Below are 10661 nucleotides of genomic sequence, written 5' to 3'. Positions count from 1 at the left end.
GAAAATGATCGAAAGCACTCACTTCACACCTCAGAGCACAATGGACATGGGCTTATGTAAGGGTCAACTCATGTTTGTCTCCCAATGCATCCAATGCGCCAGATCTTCAGCTGGTGTAAAGCAGCAGAGGTCCACTGAAGGTCAATAAAGTTGTGCTGATTTACACCACATTTTTATACCTGTTTTGAAAGTGAAGTTGGATTGAGATGCAACACAGAAAATGCCATCCCCTCCTCCCCAAATTAATCCTGACCTCATGTAGTTGGAAGATGGATGCTGCTCTGTCCCTGACTAAAAGGCGGTGTGTGAACTTCAACCACGGATTGGAGAAATGTTTGTGATTATTTTTACATTACTTTGGGTTGGTTTATGAGTTCTCTGTGCAGAATTGGTTCTGTCACAGGCCATCTTTGTGAAATGCTTATTATCCCTTAGTGACTAAGTGGCGCTTCTCAGCACTTTTGAGAAAGAGACCATTTAATTAAGTGCACTACATACAAACCGGGGAGATTATGTTTAGGCTCCCTCCTTTTGAGAATCTGGGCCATAGGGCCCCAACTCTGTAGCCCTTCCTAACGTAATTAAGATCTCTGAAGTCAGTAGGACTGTTGGTGGGAGCCTGGATTAGCTGGGGGAAGGGTTGTGAGACTGAACCCATCATTGGACAATTTTCTTTGGTTTTAATTAAACTTGAGGCCTTTAAACTGCCAGCTTTTTGCCTTTACACTGTACAATTCAACAGTACACAATTGCTAAATAAATCAAACAGAATAATAAACCACAAAAGGAAAAATAGATACCTGTTATGTGAGTACTAGTGCTGAGATCAACGCCAGCGTTACAGCCTTGTTATACTCAGAGCACACTTCAGTTCTCCTTTTCTCAAGTCAGCAAAACCTTCAAACTGCTTTGTTAGCTTGGCTTTTATTTCCTAAGCTGACTGCTGACTCAAGCTCTTAATTGGGTGCAGAATTGTACTAATCATGCACCTGCCTTTGTAAGGAGCATCAGAAGAGATTTTGAGCAAATAGGTTTGTCACCTGGACCGGTGTGATTGCTATAAGCAGGAGTTTGGAATCTTGGCATGGAGTTCAGTGTGTCTCAGGGTGATCAGATAGAAAGTGTGAAAAATCAGGAGGGGGTGGAGGGTAATAGGCATCTATATAAGAAAAAGCCCTGAATATTGGGACTGTCCTATAAAATTGGGACATCTGGTCACCCTAACATGACTCCACATGAACAGAAGTGTCTGTCCACACAAAAGCGTATGAAGGATCAAGATCAAAGAAGAATTTTCTGTGTGTGCTTTCCTATCCTGTTCATCTTTCTCTAGCTCAAGTTTTAAAAATCAACCAAAGATTTTTTTTAGGGAAACTTAAAATAACCCAGTTATATAAATACCCCTAAAAATCCACAATAAAATAAAATAAAAACAAAATTGTTTGCCTGAAGTGGGAATTTAGCCATGTAGTATACAGTGTTGAGAAAATATATCAGAATCTGGTCATGTGATTAAAAGTTCACTTTTGCACATATAGTAAAAAATGTATTAAGATTTTAGTTATTTAATTGGTGTAGTTTTGTCATGCTGTCTGGAGTGGTGTGTGACCATAAGTGCCAACCGGTGGGCAGACTGTCAAAAAGCAGGGCACACACCCCAAACAAGTGGTATGTTCTAGAATTAGATGTCACCAACCCAGTAAGAAATGTGAACTCCTGAAGCACTATAACAGTCTTACCAGGGAGTCACAGACTGTCCCCTTGGGCTCTCCAGTCTATCTTGCCACCCAGGCAAGCTGGACTTAGTGATAGTTGGCTGCCATACACGAAAGACCACAAAAGATTCAAGTTGCTCCCAGTCCCAAGAGACCAGGCACTTACCCCAGGTCAATTTGTATCTCCGCTCTCACATGAAGACAGCGCTTGTAGCCAATCGTATAGTAAACTAACGAATGATGTATTAACTAGAAAGGAGAAAGTTATTTACAGGTTAAAGCAGGCAAACATATATACACATATGAATTACAGTCTATGGGTCCAAAAGGTGACAGAGTTGTAGCAATCTGTCAGCTCTGAATGTCTTTTGGGACTAACCCAGGTTGACCTTGGGGATCTCTGCTTCTGTTTCGTACCTTCCAGTCCTGTGAGAGTCCAAACAGGAAGAGATGAAAAATTTTCTTCCACACGTCATGTTGAGGGGACAAGTCCTTTGCACATAGCCTCTCCATGGGTGCGAAGGGGCAGTTAACAGAGTGTATGATTGTGATGTTCAACAATGGCCCATTTAGTTTTGAAAGCCTTATTGATGATCAGGAGATTATCCTTCTTGATAGGCCCACAGTTCCAGAGCAAACATTTTTTACAGTTACAAAGAAAAAACTTCTATATCACATTATAGCATATGATAAAGCTATTACAAGTGAGATTAATGCATGCAGCACCCACTGCTCAGCGGAGGCCTGAAGCCTTGGCTAGCACCTGGTCTGCCAGCATGACAAGTTTATTGTGCAATTCTCTAGTACTGTGACTATGGTGTTTTGTGTATCTAAACCACTATGAAAACCATGAAGTGTTACATATTTTACAACTCTGGAGTGGGTCTTCTTTTTCCTTTTAATTCTCTAAAAAACAAACAGAACACATACCAAGGAAATTAAATGCAGAAAACAATGTTACTGGAAAGTTACAGTTGCAAATTTAAAAGCAAAAAATGCCAGTAAATACAAAGTGAAAATAGCAACACTAAATTGGCCACTTTGTACAAGTATATAGTGTTTTTATTAATTACTGATTAGGGTGTTAATTGCATAACTTTACATAGAATGTGGTCAGGTCAATATTGCTATTAGTACCTTTATTTTTACATTTCTTGCCTTGTTTTCCCATTCAAATTTGCCACTTTGGCACTACAGTAGTGCAGACTTTTTGCATGTAATGCAATCAATGGAATGTGAGCAAAATGATGGCATTTCATTAAATCTTAATCCTTTGTCCTAATAGTTCATTTGTAAAGATCAAGCTACAATACCTTCATCAGAAGAAGGGCCTCTTTCTCAGAGTGGACAATGTCTGATGTGGCTGAAGCAGGGGAAGCGTTTGCATGCCAAGGACCCTGAAGTCACTGCATACTTCAAAGCTGTAATTTGAGCTTCCCCAGTGACTTTACAATAAATCAAATAAACCAAGCTAACAGAACGAGGAAGGCAGAAAAAAAAAAGCGAGAGAATGAAAGAATGAAAGAAAGAGATTCCAAGTAAGCACAGGGATAGATAAAGGATTGATACTGACATTTCCAAACAATTTGGCTCTTCCCCACTCTTCTAGTCCACAAGCCCGAGGACTGAAGATTGATATGCAAGAACTTAGAAAAATTTGGAGCACTGTCTTTTCTTCATGTAGTGATTTTTAGTGCAAAACAGACAAGAGTGACAAGAGCCACAAATAATATGGGCTGGGGCTAATTATGTAAGCTGCCTTGTGGAGGTGTTTTAAGGCACTTCAGTTCTGGCTTTTAATATTCCTTTAGTTCTTCCCTCTCCTATCATCAAGTGGTCCATTCCCTGTCACTCATTCCCAGCTTCTGGCAAACAGAGGTTAGGGAAACCATCCCGGCCAATCCTGGCTAATAGCTGTTGATGGACCTATCCTCCCTGAATTTATCTAGTTCTTTTTTGAACCCTGTTATAGTCTTGGCCTCCACAACATCCCCGGTAAAGAGTTCCACAGGTTGACTGTGCGTTGTGTGGAGAAATACTTCCTTTTGTTTTAAACCTCCTGCCTATTAATTTCATTTGGTGACCCCTAGTTTGTGTGTTATGAGAAGGAGTAAATAACATTTCCTTATTTACTTTCTCCACCCTAGTCATGATTTAATAGACCTCTATCATATCCCCCCTTAGTCATCTCTTTTCCAAGCTGAAAACCCCAGTTTTATTAATCTCTCCTCATACGGAAGCTGATCCATACTCCTAATCATTTTTGTTGCCCTTGGCTGAACCTTTTCCAATTCCAATATATCCAGTATTCAAGATGTGGGCGTCCCTTATGAACGTTCTTACCTCTTTACAGTACTTTATCATAAAGAATAGAGATGGTTGAATAATCAGTATCTATCTATCTAAGCTAGCTATGTGCCCCTCCATTACCATAATTTCTGAGAACCTTTCAATCTTCTAATGTATTTTTCCTCAAAGCACTCCTGTGTGGTAGGAAAATTCTGTTATCCCCACTTTATGGCTGGGGAACTGAAGCAGAGAGGATGAAATCCTGGCCTTGTGGAAGACAGTGAGAGTTTTATCAAAGAAAGACTAAATGGCACAGCGAGCCGGCCATGGAGCAGAGAATGAAACCTGGATCTCCCCAGGCCTAGGCTAACACCCTAGCCACTGGACCATCCTTTATCTCTAAATTGGGTGGGGGGGAGTTTTTGGCAACACATTTGTGAAATCCAGCTCATGATTTGGTTCAGCCACTTTGAAACTATTTTTTGTTTTATTTTTCTACAAACATTGAGAGATCTACTTTCTGTCCATGAGAATGTTTAGGGTATGAAAACCTGCATTTGTGAGCAAGCAAGAGCATTCACTATTTGCTATTCTCTTATCTAAAAGGCTTGTCAACCAATCTGAAAATAGACACAATAACTGGTCATTTAGGTGACCAATCACACACATTGAATAATTGTAAGGCAGGGCACTCATTTCTCAGATAATCATAGGGCACAATTTATTTAAACAAATGACTTGGCAGAAAATTATTAATACTAGATTTAGGAAAATTACGACATGTTTGCCGACAGCTCATAAACAAACAGAAAGGGGGCTAAGTATGTCCAATGAATTGTTACAAATAGTTTGCCTACCATACACAGGAAAACTGCTCTTTGCAAAAATCTTGGCACTATTTTCTTCTTCACATCTTCACAAGAGCACTCACACAATATAATTTCCTGAAAATACTTTAAAGAAGCAAGAATACTGTGGACTCAGTCCAACCAAAATTTGCTTCTGTGATCTCTCCAGGGTTCACAGACAAAGCAGTTATTCCTTGTTCAGAAGAGGAACTAACTTCTCTGCAGTGGTCATGGAAAGCCAGGTTAGACATTTTTCACGCATCTTTTACCACAAGAATCTCTGCCTTCATCCCCACCGTCCCCTGACGGCCCAATTTTAGGGCCATAGGCCCTAAAACTATTTAGGGCTATAGGCCCTAAAATTGGTCCTAATGTAAGTTTTGCCTTTTTCCTGACAAAAGGGACTTGTAGCTCATGGAACAGGGGGCTAGTTCTTCAGAAGAGTGAGGGGAGGAATATGCCACTCATACCGTCCATATCATAATCAGATCTCAGTAGATGAGGAGAAAGGCTTTGCTGTCTCTCCTTATAGCAAAACGATGAGAAATCCAAGAAGGGAGGAGGGTCTGGTGCCCTTAAATACCTCGCTTCTGAGATGGAGAACAGTAGAGAGGAAAAGTCAGGCAATTAGCAACTCTGGAGAGAAGGATTAAATGGAGGGGGGAATAGAAGCACTGAAGGGGACATCTTTCAAGTAAAGACTCCAATTTATGGGGTGGGTACAACGTTATCCCCTTAATCTGGAGATGCAGATTATAGATTGTACTGTTCACTTTGGGGGGTTGTTGGCATGCGCGGTTAGTCATTTGCTCTTGTGGTGTTTTAATAAATACTTTATTTTTTAAAAAAATCCCTCATATCTTGTAGTTATTCTTCATCTAGTGGCAGGCAGGGCATCCTTGGCACAGAGTATCAGTTACATTACACATTGCAGTGGCAAAGCTGTGAAAAAAGCCATTTGCAGCAGAGGCGTGTCCCTAACCCCGGGCCCACCTGCAGCTGGGCCCAGGAGTCATTACAGCTCTAGAGATGATCGTTCCAGTGATCCTGAGCAACAGTGTAAAATCCAGGGAACTCTCGGTCAATGATCACGTGTAAAAGATAGAGGTCGACGGATTATCTGAGTGTGTGAGCCAAGCTACCCGATATCTTCTTGGAATTCCTGCCACCTGCAATTAACACCTGCTGGAGACGATGGAGATGAGCAGCTGCAGACTGATCAGCTGCTGCTCTCTGCTGCCAACAAGCCATTTGTGACTCCAGCAGGTGTGTTCCCTTTTTTAGACCAAAGGGTTTTTTGGAAACTTTGTCTTACTTCCCATTAGCAAATGCCAGTGGAAATACCCTGACTAGGCATCAAGAGCAGAAGTTTGGGGCTAATCAGAGAAGTCATATATGATAAGGCCTCACTGATGTGAGCGTTGGGAGTAGTTCTCTCATTCTAAATGGTGGAATTAATTTTTTTTGGCGGGAAAGGGATTAAAATGCCTGCATCTCTCCAACTCTTTAGCTGTACCCAGCATAACAATGGCTGCCTGAGGTTACACTGCAATGTTTTCTTCATAGAAGCACCTTCATGACCATGTGGCTACACATGTGTATGTCCAGACTTCTGCATGCATGTGTGCTCGTGAGCTGCACCATTGCTCTTGCCGTGACTCGAGCTGGAGCAGCTTTAGGGGGCAGGTGGAGATTCTCTAAAACAATGTTTGTCAAAGCAAACAAGTTATAATGAGACAGGTCTTGAGATTCTCAGTAAAATATAGCAGCAAAGAAACAACTGAAAAAATATCTTTAGCTCAGTCTTTCAAAGATGTTATGAAAAATGACTTTTATCCAATCCCAAACTGCATTTTGTTCTAAGCAAACTTTCAGTCTACAGTGCTGAGTCCATCTTCAGAAAAATCGAGGGGTAGTGCTGATAATCATAACTGGATGAAATTGACCAAGGATACAATTTTCAAAAGCACCTAAATGATTTAGGAACCTAAGGCCCATTAATTTTTCAGTGAGACTTAGGTGCTTTTGAACATTTACCTTAAATGATGTAGGGGCCCTAATCTCTTTCACTTTTTCCATGCCTCAGAGGCAGTCAAATATTTTAAGTTAGTTCTACATTTGATTGTGGTTTTTTCTTTTACTGCTATAAATATTCAATTGTAATAAACAGTGTGATATGCAATATCTCAGGTATAGCAAGACTTGGCAATGGTTGGTTTAATTCTAACTTTCTGCAGAACCTTTTAATCTCTTATAAAAAGAGTACTAGAACCCAAACACAGTAGTGATCCTCATTCAGTATGTAATGTTTTGGACCTCTGCTGAGGAAAAGTCTTGTTTGTTTGTTTGTTTTAAATAAAGGGAAAAAATAAATAACCACTGATGCTTATCTGGGCCAGCTGCTTTGTTTTTACTCTTTGAGCAAATGGTCCCCATTGTTCAATCCTTGTGAGAGGCAGAAGCTTTTATCTTTGGGCTGATCATCTCATTGTTCTCTTCTGGGAAGGAGAAGCCTTTGGCTACGTAAAGGTTTAAGCCTGTGGTAGGTTTGGAACTAGGGAGACCCTGAGTCTGTTGGCTTCAGAATAACCATCATTGTGATTTTGTTCCCAAAAGACGTGATCTTTGCTTTCCCCTCCTCCCACACACACACTGTAATTCCCAGACTACTGAGAAACCCAACTGGGTTTTATTTATGTAACAGAATAACACTTAAATACAAATAAAAACAGACAAATAGTAAAACACCGGAAGAGACAAGCACCACCATCATGTTCATTAGGCTTGGCATCTGTGACCTGGCCGAAAAGTCTCTGTGAGGATGAGCCTCTTGAACCTGTACTCCAAAGCGCTGCAAAACGGGGATGAAATCAAATGCAGACTCTCTCTGACTTGGTCCCAGGTATGTTCTATCTGCACTAAGCTGTCTCCTTACTGCAAACAATCCCATCACTTCATGAATTTCGTGAACTCCTGGATGTAGTCGTTGATCAGAAAACTGAATATTTGATGTCATATCATCAGTCTGTCGAGATGAGGAACTCTTGCAAAGAGAAACTGCTGTATCAGGTTCTCATGAGGTGGGATAGGGAAGTTCCCACAGACCAGGTTTAGACAAAGCGTGATTTTCTGAAGGCATCGAGACATACTCCTTAGAATCTTCTCCAGCCCCTGCACTGTGAAACACAGACTGGCCAGGCTGCTTGCAGAGTGGGCACTCTGCTTTGGCTTCTGACCATGCTTGGATAGAAGAAAAGCAGGACTTATGTAAGCAAGGGTTTAAGCAAAACATATTGTCAAATCTTTCCAAGCACAAAGGGCATTTAACGTCCAGAGATGAATCTGCTGGCACTGTCTGGCGCAAATCATCTGCACCAGCTTTGGGCAAAGAACTTTTCTCCACTGTGCATTCCACATCTGGGGAAGCCATGATCTATAAAGGAGAAGAGAGAGAGAGAGCTCAGATGGAAAATTACATTGTCCTGCACCAGTGAGGACTCATGTGCCACAGAGGGAGACAATGCCATCAAAACAAAACAAAACATCTCCATGTAGTGAATCAAGTTATTTCCTCTATAGGCTGGGAAGAAAAAGAGAGATTGTTATTTATATTTTTAAACATGTGAGAGACACTTAGATGTCCAGGGCCAGATAAATGCCAAGACCACATAAATACCAGTGATTGGAGGCCAGACTTTTCAATGGCCAATCCAAAATGATAATAGCTCCTGATTTTTATTCTCTGCTTTCGCGTTTCTTCTCTGCTGCATATTTTCCTCCCCTCCAGTTTTAATGTTCTGTTTGTTTCTCCTCAGATCCATCCTTGTCATTCCTTTTCTGTTACATGATCTCACATGCTTCTCTTTTTCTCCTTGCTTCTTTACCTCTTTCTCCTTGATTGCAACAGTGTTTTCACTCTTGTAATTTGCATGTCTCTATGTTTAATTTCATACCCTACCTCTCTCTCTCGCTCCTTCCCTGCCTCCATTCCCTTTCCTTTTTTCCAACCCAAAGGCCATAAACGTCATTTCTCACTCATTCCCTCTTTCCCTTCTGTTCTTCCTCAGGGTTTTTCCTTCCTCAAATCTCATTCCCACTCACAACTTTCCCTTCACCCACTGCAGTCAAAGAATTACACTGGTGTAAGGGAAAACAATTAATCAATGTCAGTGGAAAGACATGCTATTACCAGAAAGGATATGAGAGAAAGAAAGAAACCAACTTAATTCTGTGTCCAGAATATGTGTGTGTGTGTGTGTGTGTGTGTGTGTGTGTGTGTGTGTGTGTGAGAGAGAGAGAGAGAGAGAGAGAGAGAGAGAGAGAGAAAATTGCATCACTCACTGACATTCCTATAGAGTTCCTTTTCACTGTAGAGTTGCACTTTACGGCTAGATCCTACAAGTTGCTGAAGTTGAGAGCACTCAGAACCCCACAGAACTGAACTCTGTCATTCAAGACCAGAAGTGAAATCCTGGCTCCACTGAAGTCAATGACAAAACTCCTGTTGACTTCAGTAGGGTCAGGATGTCACCCCAGGTCCCTGGAAATGACAAGCATTGTACCACATGAACAATCTCCTGAGCCATCCAGCCTTCGGTGACATTTAAATAAAATTTAGGAGATTCTGAAACCAATAAAGACCATGTAATCTGAGAGTCCATTTGTGGCATGTGCATCAAAATTTAGAATGGCATGTTTAATACCTGCTTTGGGAAACAGTTGTTTGTTTTTATATCCTCATGCAAAGTACAAAGCTCTTTCAGCTACACTGGATGCAAAACAGGAAATTAAGTTGCAGTCACAATTTTCTCAGCAGAATATAATATCCCATCCCACAAAGTTACATTCCATTTTACTGAGCCTCATTATAAGTACAGGCTTGCCTTAAAAATCACTTTTTTTAATGTACCATCTTCACCAACACTTCCCACATTTAAATTACACAACGTTTAGCCACTTTTATAAAATAGCTAATGACATCTTTTTCTCCTGTTTTTGTCCTGCCTTTGATCCCCTTCTTGTCTTTAATTTATTAAAAACACTTCTAAAGCTCCCAGTTTCTAAGATCTTTCATCTCTTTCCCGCTACAAAAAATTCCTTTTCCTCCTTATTTAACTTTTGCAAATATTCAGATTTTAGACAATTCTAAACTCTGTGGGTTTCCCCTTTATTTTCTTTCTGAACAAATAATAACAAAACAAACATTTATATTACACCCTCACATGGCAAAGACTCACATCTCACAAGCTTAGATAACCAACTGACTCCTAACTGAGGGGGTGAAGAGATTTGCCCAAGGTCACACAGTGAATAAGAGGCAATGCTGGGATGATTAGGATCAAGGAGTTCCCAACTGTCAAGCCTGTGCTCATTCTTAATCTAGACCATGTTACCTCTCATTACTACAACGCTGTCTCCACCTCTGCTTGCCTTTTCAAGACCCCTTGTTACAAACACTTCTCTGCACCTGTAGCTGATGAGGAGAGGGGAGGGCCCTTTCTTCCCCTGAGACCACTCTCTTCGCCCTTGCTAGTGTATGTGACGGAGCTGTCTGGCTGTTTTTGGCAGCAGCTAGTCAGCTGCTCCCTAGTGATGGACGCAGGTTTCAGGGTTCCAAAGGATGACAGTTGGCGGTTCCAACAGCTGAGAGCAAATCTAAAGATCCCACCCTAGCAGGGTGGGGCGCTCTCACAAAGCAGGCACCAACAGCCCATGTCTGGCTGGGGCGGGGGCATTGCTCTTGCTGGCAGTTCAGTAGCTCCATAGACAATGTAGAGGTGACAGCATTGTTCCTTCTCTTTTCAAGTCA

The 10661-nt window shown here is 41.2% G+C and overlaps 1 long non-coding RNA gene across 2 annotated transcripts; it reads right to left on the bottom strand.

Moving 5' to 3' along the window:
- Window positions 1-7519: 7519 nt before the first annotated feature.
- Window positions 7520-10456, bottom strand: LOC120408204. Of its 2 annotated transcripts, none has more exons than XR_005600509.1 (2): window positions 10246-10456; window positions 7520-8285 (listed from the first exon to the last, which is right to left on the bottom strand). It is a non-coding gene; the product is annotated as an uncharacterized LOC120408204 (long non-coding RNA). The 2 variants fall into 2 exon arrangements; XR_005600508.1 differs by having other exon boundaries at window positions 10320-10456.
- Window positions 10457-10661: the final 205 nt, after the last annotated feature.

The sequence above is a fragment of the Mauremys reevesii genome, linkage group 6, assembly GCF_016161935.1.
Source record: "Mauremys reevesii isolate NIE-2019 linkage group 6, ASM1616193v1, whole genome shotgun sequence".
Lineage (NCBI taxonomy): Eukaryota > Metazoa > Chordata > Testudines > Geoemydidae > Mauremys > Mauremys reevesii.
This window is presented reverse-complemented; position numbering and strand designations above follow the sequence as displayed.